Source organism: Dioscorea cayenensis, chromosome 6, assembly GCF_009730915.1.
Source record: "Dioscorea cayenensis subsp. rotundata cultivar TDr96_F1 chromosome 6, TDr96_F1_v2_PseudoChromosome.rev07_lg8_w22 25.fasta, whole genome shotgun sequence".
In the NCBI taxonomy this organism is placed as follows: domain Eukaryota; kingdom Viridiplantae; phylum Streptophyta; class Magnoliopsida; order Dioscoreales; family Dioscoreaceae; genus Dioscorea; species Dioscorea cayenensis.
In genome coordinates this window covers 14,244,735-14,261,637 of record NC_052476.1, presented here as the reverse complement: position 1 = coordinate 14,261,637, position 16,903 = coordinate 14,244,735, and the positions used below count along the sequence as shown (strand labels likewise).

The window sequence follows — 16,903 nt, the reverse complement described above, 5'->3', positions numbered from 1 at the left end:
GATTTGTAGTAGCGAAAAATTTTGCTGCTATAATGTTTATAGTGGCGAAATGTATTCGTCGTTAAAAGTCCTATAGATTTGTTTAGTATCTCTATAGTAGCATAAAATTTTGCTACTATAAATTCTATAGTGGCGGAACATTTCCGCCACTATAAGTACAATAAATTTGTTTAGTTGTTGATCTCTCTCAAATTAGAAAATATAGCTTTAACAAAATCCTAATTTTTATTGATAAATTGCATCAATTAATTCTTGCAATAAAACCACTTCAAAGAGTTTTGTATCAGGAATAAGATAAGACTAACTCAACATATTGTCGTGGTTTTAGCAAACCATATAAAATGAATTAATAGTCAACAGACAAAGCCACACAGAGACAAATATACAACATATTCAATTGAAAACTTGCTATTCAACATAATTGGTTGAAAACCCGCTAAAATATGCAGTTGGGTTCTGTCAAACATAGCTTTCCAGAAGATCAATGTCAAGCCCTAATCCACATGTGTTTCTATATTCTGATGATTTATGCCCTAGAGTTGTCAAGATTTTCTTAGTATTTAAGCTCCACAATGGTTCTACCTCCAATACCCTTTGCTAATCTGCTAGGATTCATGCACAAGCACCTCACAAGGCCTCCATCATTTCCTTCTCCTAGTGATAGTACCTACATTTTAGAATAGGGAACATCATCATCTGGCTTATGCAACATTAACATGATATGATAACAATGATGGAAGTTTTTCTAATTTTGGTCAAATTATTTCACTGCTCAAAGCATCAATTATTCTAGAAATTATTACCTTCACAAATAGAGCAAGACATGATGGTATTATAAGAACATCTGGAATGGAGAGGATCTCCAAGGCTTCTGGTGCAAGTGAAAGGTCAACGGGAGTATCCATAGAGGGTGGATATAGAGGAAAATAACTGTGAAAAAGTAATTTCCGAATCAATGCTATTGATGATCATTCAAATGCTTAAACAATTATGCTATAAATACCTCCCCTGGCTCAATAAATGAGTTGCAATTCTTTGGATACAGTCTCTAGATGCAGGGGCAGCTCAAAGCTTATAAAGGCCTAAAACTGACCCTAATTAGTTAATAAAAAAATTATTAAAAAATATTGAAGCTACATTTTTTTGAAATAAATTTGTTTGTTGGGAGAAGAAGATAATTACTTATGTATTGAAGCTACATTTTTTTGGAAATAGATTTGTTTGTTAGGAGAAAAACATAATTAATTTATTAGTTTTTATTTTAAAAAGCTAGTTGATGGAAGATTTGAAAGTAGTGCAGTATTAAATAAAAAGGTTTAAATATTAATTAATTATACAACAAATAATTATTATGATTTCACAGATAAGATTTTAAAAATTTTAAAAATTTAAAGTTAATTATGAGGCCATAAATTAAATTTTGAAGTTATTATTTAACCAGTACATAGTTATTATTATAATGATAGTGATAAGATTTTAAAAACTATATTGATTTAAACTTAGATGAGGCCCCCAATTTTCGGGGGCCTAAAGCGGTTGCTTGATTGGCTTTACCCTTGAACCGCTCCTGTCTAGATGTGGCGTCAACTGAAGTCCGTGAGATTTCCTCACTACTAAGCTGTTTTAATATGTCCAAGGTACAACAACCAAGCATAATTTGAAATATTAAATGGAAAAATATTATGTATAAACTGGATTAGGAATAACTTATAAAAACTAAAAAGGTATGAGATTAAAAGAACCAAAACAAACACAAGCAAAATCTGGAAGTTTTACATAGCTTTCTTATGAAGAATAACAGTTAGCATAGGAGAATGATCTGAAGAATTTTTTAATACAAAAAATATTAGTACCTGATGGCTGATATTGCCTGGTAGGTGAATGTCAAATGCAGGCTGCCAAAACCAACAATATGACAGAGGTTAGCAAACAGTATTGATAAAATCTACATTAGAAGCTGATGTTTAGGAACTATTTACAAATAATGGTTGTAAGTCACAGTAGAGCATTTTGGTTTTAAGTCTGAAATAGGTGACTTCCTCGGTATTTTCAATGTAGTGCCCAGCTAAGGCTATACTATTTTAAAGTAAAATATGAATATAATTTACTTTCATGAAATACACATTCAAATATAATTTTCCCTTATCACAAACTACATAAACATTATTGATTTAACAATTAAATTAGACTGGAACATGAAAGTTGAAGGCAGCTTTACAAATATACAGACTTAAGGAAATACAAAGTCATGGTTGGCATCACATATTGAGGAAGATGATTACTTGAGGCTAAGAGCAGGTGCACCAAGAAAGGGAAGAATAAAGAGAAGGTCAAGGAAGTGAGTTCATGTTGTTGAGAACTAGGGGAAAGCACAAACAATGGGCCACCATCATAATCTTTGATAACAGCTCGAGCTAAGGCAATACCCAAAGCTCAAGATACAGGAACATCGACAACATTGCCTATCTGAATGTAACTGAACGGAGAAATATGTTAAAATGATTTTAAAAAGATCACTGAGGAGCCAAAAAAAAATTTATTAAGAAAATACGAAAATCACCATTCTCTTATAGGACCACAAAGTTGATAATAATTAGGGAAGCCCTTAAGCCTTGCATTTTCCCGGATGGAGAGAACTCGATCTTGTTCAGTATGCAAAATTACCTAAAAGGCCTTGCAAGAGATATGGTGATTAGTGAGACATAGTTAGAAATATCAGTAGGTGTTCAACAAGATATCAAGAACCTGGTTGTGTGTCTTAGCCCTAGTATCAACAGTCGCAATAGTTTCATTTCACCATAGCCAACCAAAAGGCCTGAAATCAATAGCAACAAGAATGAAAGTTTAAGACATTGACCGTAAAAAAAATAAATTTGACCAGTTAAATGTGGAGTAGCCTACTTGGTTGATTTCCCTTTGATGAAAGACATGCAATAATCAGGAATCTATAAGAGCAAAAACATGAGTATTAATGTTGGTCAAATAAATGAAAGGGACACAGCAAGATATCAATGAGATTACCAGTGGTTTTCTTGATGGTAAATACACTAGAGGAATTTCTGGATCCCATTCAACAACACTATCTTCACCTACTCTGACACCTATAAGGTCCCTAAACTTCGCTCCCTAAAAGCTCCACATAAACATAGATGAGCCAAGCAAGAAGATAATTTTAAACGAGATGCATGTTATAGTACTACTAATTACCTTCCACCTTGGGATTGCACAAACAGGCTGATAATCATCATCATTAAGTTCCAATAGTCGATGATAAAAAAGGCAAGCCTTCTTGGATGATTTTGCTTTGACTAGGAGGGAGCCAATTAATTCTGTAAAGACAAAAATCAAGGAGACAATATGTTGTAAGATTACACGAATCCATGAAGATAAGTACGAAAACATTCTATGGAAGTGGTTCTACACAACATGGATCAATGACAACAAAGGACAATTATCTATTGTTGGAAAGATATCTTAAGCAAAAGGCACCTAGATCCATAGGGATAATAATTTGTAAGAACAATAGAAAGGATAGCCAAAGCGCAATACATAATAAAAGTAGACCTTATTAAAGTAGACAATTAGTTTAGATCATACCATCCCTAGTCACTCTTATCATCCGCTGAAAACTTGTTATGGGTGGTTAACTATAAGGCATCTCATCTCTCTTCTCAGCGTTGGTAATCTAAAACAAAGACAACAAATAAAAAATAAGGATAATACCAGGATAACAACTATAAGAAATTTTGAAAAAACCCCCAACAATATCATAACAAAGCTTAGTTAGGGAAGATCAAGGATAACATCTCCCAATAAAAGAGCCTTTCAAGAGTAGGCCTCTGAGATTCGTCATATGCAACAATGTTTGACTGAGGAAGAAATCACCATCATTAAATGGGGTTAAGATAGATATAAATTTTTTTAAGAAAATATATATTATATGCAACCTCAAACTCATTAGGGCACCCTCCGTGTATAACAACATCATGAGTGAGGTAAGGAAATTGTGGCAACATCTGCATTCAAAAAGAATTATTTAATTACAAAATCCAAAAATAAGTAAATTTGCCGTTAAGCAAAACAAAAGATTAATTGCAAACCTCTGTAGGAAGGGCACCCCACAAAAAGACGTGAATTCGGGAATTAAGGAAGACCATAACATCCAACTACCATAAGTCTCATCCTTGACTGGTAATTCATAGAAACTAATCAACTAATAGCATATCTTCCAAGAAAACCCTGAGCAAACTTTAACAAGTCAACCACATTTTCCATAAGATATGTTTTGGTTCCAAAAACTCCACAATATCCATAAACTACCTCGATATGTGGATGATTCAATTTCAAATTCTCACAACCAAAATAATTCAAGTCCACCGCCCATTGCTGTAGTAAACAAAATTGATAGCATTTTGCGTAAATAACATACATCAAAACATTATCTGATAGAACATGAAAGCCTACTATTTGTAAATTTGTGCCAGCAAAATTTGCTCCTAAGCATAACCTAGTTGACATAGCACCGTACCCAGAATAAAGATCAAGAAGTGCCAAACTCTTTTTCCCAGTAGACAGTGAAGATTCAAAATCTGATGTTACTGAAGATATAGGGTTGTGTAACCCATCTATTGCCAAAACAACTTAGCCATTTAAAATAGGGAAGAAAGCTAAATAAAAGAAAACATAAAAACAACTCAAAGATAAATTAAATTAAAAATAGTTGCCGGTGAGAAGATTAAGGAAGTATATGAAGAACATATACTTCGTTTGCCAATCTTCTAATCAAAGTAGAATACTCAATGAGATTCAAGATTAAATAAATGTTACTATGAATTTCGCCACCAATGGAATTGAAAGAACACTGCATTTCAAATACTTACCTGCACAAGAGCTTTATATTTTGAAAATTCTTGAAGACCTGTAGGTTGTGCTTGAATTGGTGGTAAATAGAGGGCTTATGACTTATAATTAATGGTTGATTAGATGAAGAGAATGGAATAGATAAAGTAAATCATCAATCAGAGTAATTTTGTATAAAATCTTAAACTAAAGACAATAATCACATTATAAGAGTTAAAAAGGAGAACAGATAATCAGACAAGGATCATAAGAAAGTGAATTGTGATGGTGTTGCTCAATATTCAATAAGTATATGTAAATCAAGTGATATTTGCATTATACCTAGTCTTCATCGGCCATTGAGATCCCATAAGAGTTTCCGATCCGCTAGTGGTGCAAGTCTAGTAATCCAATATGTTTTTGTTATTTTGGTTCACAATCTATTCATATGGAAAAAGAAATGAAAGATCAGAAAGCATAGGAAAAGTAAATCTAACAAGCCATCCATGTTTTTTGTATAAAAGGACTAAGTTGAAATGATTTCCAAATTTGTCACCTTCAGACGAGCTTGCTATCTTAGATTTAAACAAAAGAGAAAAAGGAGAATTAACATAAATAATATCCTATAAGTTTCAAGACCCATAGGATAACCAGAGTCAGAGAAAAACTTGTGAATGCCTAAGCACATCTGGGGTGTAATATAATCTAGTCCAACCCTACATATTAGCTCATATTAATCAATATCTCAACAAAATTCTTGTACCAAAGACATTACTGACACTGTATCCACAAATATTCTAATGTTGATATAACTTTATAAATAACATCTACCAAGCAGGCCCCGGAAGATACTAAGAATCCACAATGAAAGTGCAATGTGGTAGAACAGAATGTCAATTGCTTCATTTATGAGCAAACGTATGTACTCAAGTGGGAAAATGTGCTAAAAACACAATAAAAAGTTTAATAAAATCTAACCTTCACAATAATGATCGCTATGACTCCAATCATGATTAGGAAGAGCAAGGCCATTATACTTTGATCTATTGCCACCTATAACATTTTACAAAACAAAATTAGAACAAAAAGATACTGATATGGTAAACCTAGAAAAAAAAAAATTGCAGAGAAACTTGCCAGCCTACCAATTTCTTTCACTAGTTTAGATGCCTTCTTTATTGAAAAATGGATGGAATCCAACTCATTTACAATTCTGCTTATTTGTTATGTTTGTTAACATTAAGATGTGCATGCACCTTTTATGTTATTCGTAAGTGATGAAGAAACAATTCAAATTGACAACAACTTAATGAGAAAGAAAACCCTTAATTAAACTACATCACACACCTGTGTCTTGAGGGCAGTTGTGGTCTCCATTCCTACATTCATAGTGTCTTGTACAACCTACAATCCAGGTATATAAAATAACTTCAATACTTCGAATCTAATATGGTAACTAAAAGTGCAATCAAGAAAATTGGTGTTTGCAAAAAAAACCTGATAACTATCAAAGAAAGTTGGTCAAAATATCAAAATGGTCCCTCTATTCTGCGTTTTCTGCCCTTTTAGTCCCTCTAATATAAAATACGCCTTTTTGGTTCTCGTATTTTCACATTTTTGTCTTTTTGGTCCCTCTAATTGACGGATCTGCCTTTTTGGTCAAAATAACTTCAATGCTGCTATCTTGTATTATATTGTTGATTCCCCTCTCAACCCTAGTTCATGTATCTCCATTCTTGTCTCAGAAAGAAAAAATTGATTCCTTTTGATTGGATTTAGAAATTGAACTCCCTGTATTATACATCATCATGTATCTTCTTCATATCACACCTATGCTTTGAAGAGGATATTTAGCACTTAATTGTAATGTTAGTCAAAAAAGAAATTTAAAAATTATAAGAGGAGAAAAATCATGACACTTTCCATCATAAAGGATAATGTAGATTTTTCAATATGCTCAAATTTCTATATGCCCCTTCAGTAAATGCATGACATAGACAAGTAGCATTAACTACTACCAAGTGTAAAGGGAGAGCCCATGCACAATGCCTCTGCTTACTCAGTTTTGGGAAATTATTTACATGGGGATTACTTTAATTAAAACCAAATGCATTCCATTGAAATTGCTATTAGTTGAACATTGTGTCAGAATTATATAGCAATTTAAGCCATGCTTTCTATGTATATCAAAAGGAAATAAAAAAATTACAAGACAAAAAAAAAAAGAAATGATATTCCAAATATGCAAGAGAAACTTACTCCTTCTTGAGAGCAACATATGAATTCAGTTCTTTGATTAGTAAAACAAGTGAGACATCAATTATTTCCAAGTTCAAATATTAGTTATAATAAGTAAGATACACCTAGACAAGAAAAAAATTGTAATATCAAATCAAGAACATAGCTTAAATGCCAAAATCAAACCATTGATTGCTTTTCATCATTCAGCATTCGGTTGTTATCAACAGAATTTCTTCTCTCTTCTTCTTTCGTCGCTCTTTCAAATTCCTTCATAAGCCTAGAAGAATACATCTCAGTTGGCTTTGGCAAAAATTAAAAAATTAAAAATGATCCAACAAAAAGATAATCACAGATAATCACATTTGTGAAAAATTAAAGCCAAAATACAATGTTAGAATTACAAGCAATCATTCAAGGCATCACAACCTTAGATATTATTATCTAAAAAGCCACCAAAAAAAAATTTATATATCCAAGGATCAGTAATAGTGAGAATGTTGCAAAGAACCTAAAATGAAGGTTAGGAGAAAATTTCCTGCATTTATTGCATTTAAAGCTCTATTACAAAATGTAAATTTAAAACTGAGATAAATCTTATCTATATCCCACAACTTATTCATATCTCTCTAATCATTACTTTGTTTTGCAAATGCAATAACCATAGAATCCACAACAACATTTAAAAAAAAAAGGAAAAGAAATAAAAAATAGAAGCCTCTAACAAAGGCAACTGGGCACGCAGATGATGGCTTAAATACTAAATAAAATTAGGAATTAGAGGCTTAAATCTTAGATCACATAAATTCTACACAAGGATTTGCATACATCATCAACAAATGCCATACCTTTTGCATTCCCACATCTTCCCTGTGAGTTCCTACAATTGCCAGCTATGCCGACTTAGATCCTTGATTTTCTCCAACTTCTGGTTTCCATTTCTATCATCAAGACATCCAAAATCAAACTAAATTCCTCCAAATCCAAGAAATCCCCACAAAAATAAATCACCATTTTACAGAAGACCAAAATTAATGAATTTAAATCAAATGAGCAATCAGATCTCTAGAATACCAAAGCACTCTTTCACATCAAAAGGCATTACAAAACAATCAAAAGACCAAACCCTAAAAAGGATCCAAATCGATCTAATGACAATGCGCTAAACATCAGTGATCAGCCCATCAATCTCGGCCAGCTCCTCGTTGACACCAAACAAATCCATCCCAAAACCCCTAGAAAACCTCAATCCCACAAAGATCCAACAAGAAAAATATCCCTCAAGAGAAACAGCTCTTTAATGCTGCCACGACGAACACATCGCCAATCTCCTCTGCATCAAAACCACAAACCGACATGGCAATGAATCCTCAATGCAAACACCGATCGAAATTCAAATTTCTAGGGTTCTCAAGAGCTAAATCTCTGGAACTCTCATTCGTGATGGGAAGATGCAGCGAATGCGAGGTCAATATCGTGTCGCCGAAGCATCGACAAGGCCATGGGAATTCTTTTATCGGTTTCATGTTTTGGTTTTTGTGCAATTAAGTCCTTAAAATTATTTTTATTCGCATATCACCCCATTTATAATTTAATTAATAGAAAAACTGCTAAAAATTATATTTTAACTATTTTAAAATTTAAAAAAAAACAAGAAATTTTGTATTCGGATGTACTACTTAAGAAGCACTTGAGAGTTGGGTGAAACATATGTGGTTAAAATTCATAATTGATTCATGAACTACTAAAATAACCGTATTATTTAGTCATATAATGCAAAAATATGCAATTTTGATCTCTAAGCTGTTTATTTTTAATATTTAAATAAATAAATAAATAAAAATTTAAAAAGTTTTGTTAAAATTTTCTCAAATAAAAAATTAATCCATAAAATTAGGAATGATAGATTTTTCCGTAAATAATTTTTATTTAAATAAATGATAAAAAATAGTGGAGATTATTTTCAGCCATTATATATAATTTTTTAACTTTTATATATATAACGACTGATACATGGATTTGTCACTATAAAAACTATTGTTAAAAAATATAATAAATAAACTTGTGTCTATAGTAGCTAATTCAAAAATTTGCTGCTATAAATACATTATAGAGGCTATTTTGAAAATGCACTGCTATAGATATATTATAGTGACAAATTTATAAATTTGCAGCTAAATTTAATCGCAATAACCCAACTTTTTTGTAGTGATATGCCACTTTTTCATAGCACAAGAACCACATGCACATACATTCTAGTTATCTGTCTAACTATTTGATGCATTGATGCATGTTTCTCCCATCCCCTTTCTCAAGAATCCCTAATTGTTTCATCTTCAATCATACGAATGTGCTCAGTATGGACCATGAGATATTACTTATCTTGGAGCCGTTGTTAAATACTATAATTTTCATTCTCCTTGTTTGTCATAAATATTGATGTTGAGGATAATAATGCCGAATAAAAAAATGAAGGGGCATTTATCATATTATTAATATTTTATATCTCTGTTCGAATCTTAACATGGGATGTTAACAAAAAAAAAAAGGAATGAGATAATAGAATAATGTGATTCTTATATTGATTGTATAAAAAAACAAAAACAAAAACAAAAAAAAATAAAGAAGAAGTTGGATATGACAATACTAGCCTACCTAGTTTGGATCATTTGTTGTTGTTTGGTTAGGATTGCATGCTACTGCTTATTTCATGAATGGTTAGGCAAATATGTTTTGATTGCTTAACTGAAATGCTATAGTGTGTGGATTCTTAGAAGGTGTTTAAGTGGACGTACACCATTGTCCAAATATGAATAAAAAAAAAAGTTTAGATTTTGCTTGTGTTTGAGGACATATTTGTATAGCTCATGGGGAAGGATATAGAAATATGAACATTGGAGGGTTTATGGCCAAATTTACAAAACATGGCAAAAAAAAAGGGCCCATATGAAAAGTTCCTAAAAAATAATACAAAAAAATTATTAACAAAATACAAAATTCGAGGTCTAGGTGCAGAAAATTAGGTGTATTCGCAAATTCTTTATTAGAGGGCTTAGTTGCAAAAATCCTGAACTTTGTGAAAGAATAAGAATTCAAAGGACTAGATATGCAAAAATACCATGAGAGGGATTAAAATGCAAAAAAAAAGGGAGAAAAAAAATATCACGAGAGACCTCTTCTTGTAGGAGTTTCCTCATTACCTCTTGAGACTCTCTTAAGTTAAGTGAAAAGTCTCTGTAGTGTTTGTTTCAAAGGATTTGGAGTTACATGTAACTCTAAATCCCTTACCTTTTTAAAATCCGGTGTTTGTTTTGATGTATTTCATTTTTCATATGCTTTTGAAATCCCATCATTGAGGGATTTTGGTTTACGGTCAAAATGACCGTAAAACCAAATCCCGGGAGTTCAAAACCAGTATATATGCATATGTATATATACATATATATATACAGAAATCTATACATATACATATTCATATATACACATATACATATACACATACATATACATAAATCTATACATATACATATACACACACATATACATATACACATATACATATACACATACACATATACATATATACACATATATGTATACATATACACATATACATACACACATACACATATACATATACACATACACATACACACATATATATACACATATACCTATATATAGTATGTTTACATATATAAATACACATATATATATATATATATATGCATATACGCAGACATATCCATACACTTATACACATGTTTTCCAATTCCAGATTTACAAATCCTTCCAAACAAACATAAAATCTTATAATACAGTAATTCCAGTTACATTCAACCAAACACAAGATTTGACTGCACTGTATTTTGAAAGCCAAGTATTTCCAGTTACATTGTAACTAGAAATTCACTGCATTTAGAATTACATCCAACCAAACGCTACCTTAAAGACCACCCACTCATGTTGAAGTCCAATGTAATGGTAGAGAGCTCCCCTTATAGTAGTTTTCTCATTAACTCTTGAGACTCTCTTTTAAGTGAAAAATATTTTGAAGACCACCCTCTTATGATGAACCTAATATAGTGGCAGAGAACTCTCCTTGTGGGAGTTTCCTCAATACCTTTTGAGACTATCTTGAGTTGAGTGCAAAACATTTTGAAGACCACATTCTCATACTGAATCCAATATAGTGGTAGAGAGCTCTCCTCGTGGGAGTCTCTTCATTACCTTACCTCTTGAGACTCTCTTGAGTTGAGTGGAAAATATTTTGAAGACCATCTTCTCATACTGAGTCTAATATAGTGGTAGAGAGCTCTCCTTCTGAGAGTTTCCTCATTACCTCTTGAGACTCTCTTGAGTTGAGTGGAAAATATTTTGAAGACCACCCTCTCATGCTGAGTCCAATATAGTGGTAGAGAGCTCTCCTTGTACGAGTTTCCTCATTATCTCTTGAAACTCTCTCAAGTTGAGTGGAAAGTCTCTTGAAGACCACCCACTCATGCTGAGTCCAATATAATGGTAGAAAGCTCTTCTTGTAAGAGTTTCCTCATTACCTCTTGAGACTCTCTTAAGTTGAGTGTAAAGCATTTGAAAGACCACCCTCTCATGCTGAGTCCAATGTAATTATAGAGAACTCTCCTTGTGAGAGTTTCCTCATTACCTCTTGCGACTCTAAGTTGAATGGAAAACATTTTGAAGATCACCCTCTCATGCTGAGTCTAATGTAGTGGTAGAGAGCTATATTTGTGAGAGTTTCCTCATTACCTCTTGAGACTCTCTTGAGTTGAGTAGAAAGTCTCTTGAAGATCACCCGCTCATGTTGAAGTCCAATGTAGTGGTAGAAAGCTCTTCTTGTGAGAGTTTCCTCATTACTTCTTCAGACTCTCTTGAGTTAAGTGGAAAATATGTTGAACACTACTAATATCCTTATATTTTGGGAGTAAATGCAATAAATAAAAACCTTAAGATTAAGTTTCCTCCTCTCTTTGTCGGAGATCCACCGGAATCTCTAATTATAATCTTATTGAACGAAAATATTTTTTATTTATATTTACTAATATATATGGGGTTGTATAAAAGATTTGAAAATATTTATAATTTTTTTATGTTAATTAATCATTTTTCTAAACATATATAATTGAGATTATTGAATAGAATTTATTTATTGATCCATTATTTATCATAATATAACATTTTAAACTGAAAGGTTATTTTGGTAAAATAGTGTCTAACATTACTTTATATTACCTTCCAAACCTTCCTTTACTTTACCTTTGCCCCAAACAAGCTATGGGTTGGTCCCTTCCTTTATTTTCCCTTCCCTCCCGTTACCTTACTTTATGAACCCTTACTAAACTTCATCCAAGCAAGGCCTAAGGCTCACAAGCATAGGAGAGTCGATGCTTGAAAAGTTCAAATGATTGGACAAATGATGGAACAAATGAGTTCAAGAATCTCAAGACATTAATAGTCAAAGAGTTAGAGAGTTTCATAAGTCCAAGACTGAAAGCTTCACAAGCATGAAATGCAGAAGTTTTTTAAAAGCCTAAATCAAATGAAATCGAGTTTGTAATTTATAAATATAGAGAAGTCACAACTTGAAATCCAGTTAATATTCAAGATACAAGCAGACAAAAGTCTAAGTAGACATCCTTAACGAAAGGTGAAAAGTTGGGATAAATTAAATTCAAAATAGACTCAAATTATGTAAAGCTAGAGGAATATTAGGAAAGTAGAAATATGAGAGTTACAGTCTTGTAATTCTTGTATTCTTGATCAACTTTATGTAATTCTTTCTTCTTCCCTTTTGAAATTAATAAAATTAATTTCTCGCGTATTTGTTACTTCTCATTCACACTTGTTCTTAATCAGAGGTTCCCATACTTAGTCTGGGTTAATTAACATTAGGGGCTTGCCCCTAATAGAAGTCATGAACCCACAATTCCTTGAAGTCTAAAAAATTAAAACTTGATTGGTGATCCATCATTTTTTAACGGTCGATCTTAATTAAAGTCCGAGTAAGAATAAAGGACCCCACATTTACATGAATAGCAACTAACAATACTTCCCAAATCCTACGATAGGTCAAATCTCCTCGAAAGGACCTATAGATATATACGATAATATTAAACCCCTTAGAACTACCATGATATCTATTAACACATGAGATAAGGCTAACATCAATTTTACATAACAAAACAAAACATTCCATGTATATATATATATATATATATATATATATGCTCCTAGAATAAAGAAAATAAAAACTCACTAAGGACCATATGATTTTGAGATTAATTGCCTTAATTATTAGGTCACGTTATAAATGGAAACAAGAGACGGCATATGACAAGTTCTACACCCATCATGCTTCTATTCCCTTTAATACAGTTACTTCTGTATACTTCCAACCTATGATTGATGTAGTGGCAAGTATAGGAGTTGATTATAAAGGCCCTAATTTCCATGCTATTCGTGGCTATTTGATAGCAAAAAATGTGGAGGAAACAAAAAAAAAAATGTTGATAGCTATCAATAAACATGGAAATAAACAGGTGCATTATTATGGCTGATGGTTGGACAGATCAATGCAAAAGGACCTTAATTAATTTTGTGGTATATTGTCCAAGAGGTATCATGTTCCTAAAGTCTAATGATCCTTCAAATGTCTCAAAAATAGCAGATTTATTGTATAAATTATTCAAAGATGTTGTACTATTTGTCGATCTAGAGGATGTGGTTCACATTGTTATAGATAATACAACGAATTATGTAGCAACGGGAAAGTTATTAGAACAAGCATTTCCAACACTTTATTGGTTTCTTGGTGTAGCTCATTGCTTAAACTTGATGTTGCAAGATAGTAAAGTTGGATGAAGTATGCATTGATCATGCCTCTAAAATCACAAAATATATATATACAATCATTGCTTTGCTTTGCATCTAATGAGAAATCATACAAATGGGAAAGAAATACTTTGTCCTGCACCAACTCATTTTACAACAAACTTTATTGCCTTACAAAGTATTTTGGCACAAAAAAAGAAGCACTTCAAGTTATGGTGACATCAAAAGAGTGGACAACATCAACATATGCAAAGGAAATAGTTGGAAAAAAAATGTGTTGATCTTGTTTTGGATTCTTATTTTGGAAAGAATGCTTTATAATTGTGAAAGTCACTAAGCCTCTTGTGCTTGTTTTGAGCATTATTGATGGTGATGATATACTTGCTATGGGTTTTATATACGAGGCTATTAACAAAGCTAGAAAGAAGTACATAAAGATTTCAAAGGAGGAAGAAAATAGTTGAGTCTTATTTGAAGACTGTTGATTCTCAATAGGATAGTGAATTACACAAAAATCTTCATGTTGCTGGTTATTGGTTGAATCCAAGATTCTAGTAAAGCAACCAAGAGATGGAAAGGCACAAGCATACTATATCAAGGCTATTAGATGTCTTTGAAAGTTATTCAAATAAAAATTCTGAGTTGAGAACTAAGTTGACAAGTGAGATAAGGTTTTTTAGAACAACTCAAGGAGACTTTGGGTGAAGGTCTGCCATATCCGATTGTAATTTGATGGCTCTAAGCTCCTTCACAATCTCATCATTTTTGTTTGTATATTTTTATTTTGTATGCTCAAGTAAAATGTTATATGTCATTTTTAGATGAGTAGTGGTTATATTATGGGACTTTGACACCAAACTTATAAAAACTAGCAATTTGTGTCTTTAGTCAAACTTACAATGCTTCAAGTTGTGAGAGAAATTAGAGCATATTTGAGCATATCTAGTCAAAGGAAAGGAATATATTAGAACATCAAAGATTGAATGATCTTGTATACTTGCATTATAATTTGAGACTTCAACAAAGGTACTATTTATAAATTATGCTTGTTTACCATTATTATTGGTATCAAGTTCTGATTTTATAAAATCATCTATGAAATTTGTAGTCAAGAAAGACTAATCAAGTGTTTTTTTTAAGAATTATTTGAAAGGTCACAATTTTGATCCTCTTAATTTTAAAGACCTTGAGGAAATTGGAGATTGGGTGCTTGACGAAGAGCCTAATACTTTATCAAGCTCTAAATTGGAGGATTTCACTCAACATCTTGCTTCTTGTGATATTAACATTCAAGACAATGGTATGTTGATTATTTCAAATTTGTAATTAGATAAATTTGATTAGTTGACTCTAACTTTGTTATCCATAAATTAAATTATAGAATATATGTAGATTTTTAACTTTGATATAATGTAGATGATTTGAAAATGGATGCAATTCTTAATGATGATGATGATGATGATGATGATGAGAGTCATGAGACAAATGATATTGAAGCAAATCTTGGCAACAATTCAACTTCTCCTTTTCCTTGGCCATAGATGGATTGAGTATGTGATGACGTTTAGTTTGATGTTTTCTCATGTTTTGTATTAAATTTGACTTGATGTTAAATTTGTTAAATTTTGCTAAATTTGAACTTGTATTATGGATTGGTTTGATGTTATGCTAAGTTTGGTTTGAAACTTTGATGTATAGTTTTAACTTTTAATATGTATTGGATTGAGTTGGTTTGATGTTAAATTTGAAATTTTATTAAGGATTGGTTTGGTATTATGTTTTGTTCGATGTTTAATTTGAAGTTTTGTTATGTATTGGATTAAGTTTGGTTTAATGCTAAATTTAAACTTGTATTGTGGATTGGTCAAAAACTTGATTGACTAAATCGAGTACACTCAAGTGTACATGTTAATCGAAATAATACATGCAAAAGAGTAAGGTCGACTCCACAAAGACTAAATAATACTAGTAGTTTCACTATACTCACTAGCTAACTACTAATCAAATATCAAGTTAAAATCCAAAGATAAAAAACAATGGAAAAAGTAAAAGGCCAAATCAAAGGGAATGACAACTAGAAGCAATGAATAAAATGGTGCCCGGATATGACTTCACTTGGGAATTTAGCAAATAATGTAATTGCAATTCAATATAAATGAATCCTCTAGCTTAATCGGATCGAAGGAATTTAAAGATACACTAAGTGCTCTCTCAAGACTCCTTAGTATCTAATCCTATTCTTCGGTAAAAGTGGATGTCTCCTATCCCTACCTTGCAAGATTGAATTAAACTCTAGGAATTCCATGTCAATAATTGGAGATAAACTACCAAGATTCTAATTGAAAGGTATATGGCGCCCTAACATTCTCTAGCGAGCATCAATAATACTTATTCATTTAAGTGTGATCTCCTCAGAAGAATCTCTCAATACCTATTGTGAAAACATAATGGCAGTGTCTCTCTTGATATGCAAAACCAATCAATGATAAACAAAGATGAATCCAAAAAGCAAAAGTAATCTATATTAAAAAGCAATATCAAGATAAAAGTATTCCCAAGCTACATCAATCTTGGCACCCAAGAAAATTAGCATTCCATGGGGCCAATGTTCATCTCTACAATATGGAATTAATCTCTACAACCCAAGCCATGGGAACCTCCTCCAATGTCTTCAATGTTGGAGTAGATGTGACCAGATGTCGTTGCCAACAGATCATCACTCTGGCGACTACTCTAATCTCCTCCTTGATCCTTGGAAACTCCTTCAAACCCTAACCAAATAGTCCCCTGCCCTTGCCCCTCAAATTAGGTCAAAATTAAAATGCCCTAAACCCTTAAAAACTTCTATTTATATCCCCAGGACTTGACCAGTACACGAGCAAATACACGAGTGTATATCTTGCCTGTGTAACTCCTAAAACTGGCTGAAAAAACTATCATCCCGAGATACACGGGTAACTGTACATGGTCATTTAAC

At 32.1% G+C, this 16,903-nt stretch overlaps 2 pseudogenes; both read right to left on the bottom strand.

The window, feature by feature from the left end:
- Positions 1-553: 553 nt before the first annotated feature.
- Positions 554-4,275, bottom strand: LOC120263161 (annotated as a pseudogene).
- Positions 4,276-5,188: 913 nt separating this feature from the next.
- On the bottom strand, positions 5,189-7,371 carry LOC120263160 (annotated as a pseudogene).
- Positions 7,372-16,903: the final 9,532 nt, after the last annotated feature.